Below are 6,258 nucleotides of genomic sequence, written 5' to 3'. Positions count from 1 at the left end.
AAAAGAAAAGAAAGAAAAAACCTAAATCTCTCTATTTGAGTTTCGCGAAACAGAAAACATTTTTTTCGACCCCGGTCAGTGTTTGGGATTGATGTTAAAATAATGATCGCATGGCCAGTCTCACACTTTCGGGTGATTAATGATCACTGAGATGTTATTTGTACGATATATAAAACACACGTAGGTACGTGTGAGGCAACTCGAATTTTGACTGAGATTTTTTGAGGTGTGTGTCCTTTAGTTCTAAATATTTTATCAAACTTTTTGAAAGCTTTTTCGCGCGCTTGTTTTTTCCTTTGTTTTTTTTTTTTTTTTTGGCTCTTATACATAAATTCACACATTACATTTGATTCGCATTATCACTCATTCTGATAACGACAATCTCCGTCAAATGGTGGAAACGGCTTTAACATTTTTATTTTAACTTATCTTTAAAATCGTAATCGTTTGACCTCGCACGCCTTTGGGAGGATGGAACTGGCTGAATGCCAGGCCCAACATCTTTTGTCAGTTTTGATGCGGCGCGTTTCCGGACTCTCTTTTATAACTTACACATTCGCGTCTGTTCTGCGTGTGTTTGTTTGCGTCGGAGTTGTAATTCTTGTCAAATTTTTTTTCCGACAAAGGCTCAAAGCGAACGTTAAAATTATATTACAGCGAAAACTACGACTCTGTTAAGTACAAACTAAATCAAGAAGCGACTTCGAAAACGCGGAATATAATTTTAATTAGTAAATTAACACACGTAGAAAATTCGAATTGTAAATCTAGAGCCTTTGAAGTATTACTTTCTAAATATTTGTTCTTAACACTTTGTGAATGAAAGAGAGAAAAATCGTGCTCGGACATTTCAGTATTAGTTAAAGTTTTCTTAACGAACTTCCGCGTGTTGACAGAGTGCAGATGTGCGCGTGTCACTATTGCTTCCATAAATCTTCGAAAAATATATGATATTTCGAAGAATTTTTTTTCACGGATGTTTCACGTTTTCGTTGATATATTTCACACGTCTCGCATTCGCGGAATTGACGAGAAGCAATGTATGTAAGTATTCAAATATCAGGCCGAATTTCCACTTCTTTTCGCGCGCGGAGGAGGAGAAAGATTCCATCTCGTTGCGCGAATGCAAAGTACATTATCATGTAAATCGTGACCGTCTACGGGGGCGAAATTCAAGGCGAGAAAGAGAGAAAAAAGAGTTTGAACCGACCGTGTCGGCGCCACATGACACTCGAACCGGACGAAAATTCGACTGTTCGCGCTCGTAAAGGTTTAAGTGCCATAAAAAAGCAAACGCACACGCGATTGCTGTAATCGGGTGTGTCGTGCGGAGTGTTGAAGCGTTTTTATGACAGGACCGGATCAAACTGACTGACACGAGCAAAAACGCAATTGGGCGGATATAATTATAAATCGACTGCATCGGTGAAGTTTAATCAATTCCGTTTTTTCTCTTTTTTTTCTTTTTTTTTGGTTTGTTATACATATCGCGAGCGTATATAACGATATTAACTAGAACGTTGCGACAGGCAAAAGATCAAAAAGACCGGCTCGAAAATTATTCATTCCGACAAAATAGAATGAAATCAATTTTCTCTTTTTTATTTTATTTTTTTTCTCTAGTCGAGAGTGATATATATTCCAGAGCCGGGCTAATGGGAAATATATTTGCTTTTATGGTACGCTTTACACACACACACACACACACACACACACACACGCACACATTGCGAAATAAAATTTTAGTTGTTTATTGAAACAACTAGATTTTATGCCGACAAAACATCATGCATAAAAATATATGCGCCGAGCAAATATTTATTTCTGGCTATCGTATGCTCAAAGAGAGAGAGAAAGAGACGATAAAATCTATGTTGTTATTTTATTGCAATATTTTCGTGCGTTTCACACGTGGACAAGAAGAAGTTCAATAGTTTTCTTATTTCCGCGCAAGTTTTTCAGAAATTGTTGTTATATATAAATAACCGCGAAGAGAGAGAAGAGAAAAATTGTTTCTCGCGGAAAATGATCGGGAAAAGTTTGTTCTTTGAAAATATAAACCCATTACGAGTGTGTTGGTTCGAATATTCCGTGCGGTGGTCGATGAAACAATTGGCTTTGTGTTCTGCGCGATCGCATTTCCGCTCGCGCGCGGCAATTCGCGTGTATTAAAAACATACACGATTTCTCTCTTGTCAGAAATCGATAATCAATATTCAACTTGAAAACAATAAACAGCGCGACGGTACGTACGAGACGTACCTACATATGTGCTGGGAACTCAGCCTTTTCTTATAATTTCAGCTTTTGCGCGATAAGCATTTTGAAGTGAAAAAAAAAATACTCAACTATAAACTGATTAATTTATAGTAGAAAAAGATGTTGACACAATATTTAGTTGCTCGAACAGTGAAAAATAATCAATTTTTAAAAACTCATTATAATTAAGTAAAGTTTTAAATTAAGTTATGTTGTATACAATTGTAGTGTTGAACAGATTTAGTAAATACAAAAACGGATCTCTCGGAGGTCAATGACCTTGACGGATTTTTCTCAGTGAAGACAATGGTAAACTGTTGATTCGCTGATCAATTTGTTGAACCGAAATTTTACGAACGAGCGTTGTTTACGTTAGATTTCTACTCGCTCTTACGTAGAATCGCGCAAACGTACATTGTTCGTGCGGTCGATCTCAGTTTTTCGATTTGCGTCAAAAAATCGCGCAAGGTGAAGCCGTTGAAAACCGGAGAAACGATATTAGAGCACGTAAAAAAAAAAAAAAAAAAAAAAAAAAAACAAAATCGCGCAACATATGAACCTCGACGAAATCGGCGATATTAATGAAAATTGTTTGCTCTAAAATCGGTTTTTAATTGAAAAACCGATTTTATTGACACGCGTCGCCGCATAATAAAAAACAAACAAGCAGTTTCACGCGCAGGCACTCGCGTTGTGTCTGTATCATATTTACAACGAATTTTGTTGCGCGCTTTTAGCGCGAATTGTAAATCCGCTGTTTTGTCACAAGTGCAATCTCCCCCCTCTCTCTCATTGCAAGCGATTTTCCGGGGTCAATTAGCATCTCAAATTCAATGCGTAGGCGTGGCGGACACGCGCTGCATTCGCGCTATGCGCTTTAGCATTCCTCGTATTTGCAACCATAATTCCGCGACGACTGCGACCGGCAGCTTGGGAAGGTTGCGATAATTAGTACATGTAATACTAAGATATTTTCCGTGTCTGTGAACAGCTATGCAAATAGCTGACGTATGTGCATACGCTACGGCATGGTCGCTTTGAATTCGAGATGTGCGTGAAGTTACAACGTAACGTGTTTTTATCTGTGGGCGGAATTTACGGAAGGAAAAGGTATTTGTAAGATATTTTTTTGGCAATGTAAACCTTCCCATTTTCTGTGTTTATTATTTTTACCGTTCAAGTTTGATGATGACGGATTGCCTTGAAATGAGAGAGAAAGAGAGAGAAAAAGAGGAAAAGATAGAAAAATATATGTTTATAAATAGACCAGATTTTTTTTTATCGTTTATTTAAATTTTTTATTTTCTTTTTTTCTACGATTGTGCCGTAATTGATTTACAATTACCAAATATACATTTATAGATTGAAATGTATAAAATACAACAACGAAAACTTGAAAACAAATAAATAAAAAATTAGAGCAAAATAATATATTATGTTAACAATATACAATAAAAAATAAAACAGATTGATAAATAAAGAAAAACCGACATAATATATATGTATAATAATATAAAAATGTAAAATAAAAATATAAACAATAGAGATTAAAAGAAAAAAACAGTAATATTAAAACACAAGAATGAGAGAGAGAGAGAGAGAGAGAGAGAGAGAGAGAGAAGAGGAGGAGAATATTTGTTTAAATTTTTAGCACCACCGGACGCCGTTTGTACTTCGATTTTTCCAGCTTTCGGTAATCGTGTAAAGCCACTTTGTGCGTCGCTAAAAAAAAAAAAAAAAAAAAAAACGGAAACAGAGACCGATGTTTGACGATAATAACCGATAGGGTTTGTTTTTCACTGCGAAACTATTCTTCTCTCGGGATCGTGGTTCAAACGGTTACAATTTCCGCAGAAATGGCGCTGGTGTGCGTAAAACGTGCGAGCCGAAATTCGTGACAGCGTTTTCATTCGGAGGTTGTTCTATTTCATCTCCAGATAAATCCGTGAAATACGAACGACTATTTCTCGTATTTCGTCACACGAACCAACACGTGTTTCCGTTTTCTTGCTCGCGAGAGACGTTTTCAACGGACAGAGAAAGAGAGAGAGAGAGAGAGAGAGAGTGAATATACGTGTACGGAATACTTTTATTTCATCCCGAAGGCGCGCACGTCAGTCCGGGGGGAGACGGCGTGAAAAGGGCACAACTCTTTATAAATGACCGTGCTGAGATTTTGCCGTACCATTTTTCACGCGAGAACGGAACGTGCATTTTGCATCGAGATCGTCACCGTGAAAATAAAATTAGTTCGTTTTTCGGACACACATTTTGAGACGCGGTATTCAAGACACCTCATACGCCGTGGTGTCTCATCGATCCGCGACAATAATTCGAATCAGGAAAATTATCAGCAGATATATTATCGTTTGATACTTTTGTGCGGTTGACGCATATAATCGCGAGACAGAGAAAAATCACATCTCTCATCCCGTGGAATTAATTAGACCGATATATCTCTTCATCTTTTACATGTCGCTTAATATATTAAATACGAGGCAAAATTCGGAAAATCATTCATTAGCTACCACTGCGGAAGCTGTGCATGTCGAGTGCACGTTGTTGTTGAATTTAAAGCCGGATATGTATTCTCGCGCGTGTTATGCTTTTCAATATTTCAGTCTGCCTCATGTAGCCAAGATAGATAGATAGAGATAGGTAGGTTGAAAATGCACGGTTCTCTCGTCGGATTGTATCATTTATTCAGCGAATTTTTGAAGCGGAGTTTTTTCAGTATTATTCTTTGCGGCGATGCGAACTCGAACTGCATGTGCTGTGCTGTGCGCGCACACGACACATGATGTTCTCGTTCGAGAGAACACCGAGATCAATATCCTTTGACGAGAGATTTATATACACAGGGTGTCTGAAAAATTTTGACGCAAAACCAAAATTATGAAGATAGATCGAGTCGATCTGAACGGAAAAATTATTTTTATCATCTTGCAAAATTCGCAATATTTAGTCAGTTATTAATTGACGAATGTGAGCCTTATGGAAAACGATGGTCCGAACTCTGCGGGTGACGTGTATGATTTGCAGTTGCGAAAATCAACTGATCGTAAAAAGCTGTGTGTGTCGCGTGCTCGTTTGTTTGCTTCACTTCTCGTTGTTCACGACATTGCACAAGTCATTTCTCTTTACAATTGACAAATTATATACAGAATCGCATCTCGGCTGTGTGTCAAAAGTTTTCAGGACACTCTGTATATCTTGTTTATTTCAAAATATAAACAACATGTACTACAAACATAGGTTTGAAACGTATATGTTTATAAATAAATCAATTTAATCTTAATTGAATTTGGGATCTTTTTGTGTCTTTTGTTCGAAATTTAAGGTTAAAAATTTGTTTTTTCTCTTAATCGCAAGATGAAGAAGTATCGGATCTGATGTGAATTGAATAATTGTGCTTCAGAACTCTCTCTCTCTCTCTTTCTCTCTCTATCCGTTTGAGTTGTATGTACTTCTACAGTAGTCAGCATTTACACAGCGGCGAACTAGAAAGACAGAGAGACGGAAGGGTACATTTATGAGCGTCGTGTCGACGCAGCGTCGACAATCCTGTAATTGAAGGGACGCAATAATATTGTGCCACAAGTTCGTTGAATCGCATGAGCGGGCCGGTGGTAAATTTGCTTTCGATTAAGAGCGCAAAACGCGCACTTGCAAAATGTCCGACGAGGAGTCCGCGTTTGATACGATCGCCCAGGAGAGTTTTACGTTCGCGATGTTATCCGAGGCGAGACAAAAATCCGCGCACGCCCGCGCGCGTTTACAGTTTTCGCACGTGTAATTTAATACGCCGTCCGTTTGCCGGAGGGGAGCCTGACGTAATTGGGGGGGGGAGGGGGGAGAAGAGGAAAGCAGCCGCGCGACGCCACCGAGATCTCGGGGTTGTGCCAGCGGGATGTGCGTTTAATAAAGTTAATATCGTCTTTAAACGATGAACGGTAGTAAACGACGAACGGTTAATAGCGGGAACCGGTAACGTAACTG

General features: G+C 38.4%; 1 protein-coding gene across 2 annotated transcripts in view; it reads left to right on the top strand.

Moving 5' to 3' along the window:
• The window catches only part of LOC109854380, a 131,406-nt gene that overhangs the window by 99,876 nt on the left and 25,272 nt on the right, over positions 1-6,258 (top strand). The window lies entirely within an intron of this gene.

The sequence above is a fragment of the Pseudomyrmex gracilis genome, unplaced genomic scaffold (genome assembly GCF_002006095.1).
Source record: "Pseudomyrmex gracilis isolate BER0280 unplaced genomic scaffold, ASM200609v1 scaffold_64, whole genome shotgun sequence".
Lineage (NCBI taxonomy): Eukaryota > Metazoa > Arthropoda > Insecta > Hymenoptera > Formicidae > Pseudomyrmex > Pseudomyrmex gracilis.
The sequence above is the reverse complement of the archived record's forward strand: the minus strand, read 5'-3'. Positions and strand labels throughout refer to the sequence as shown.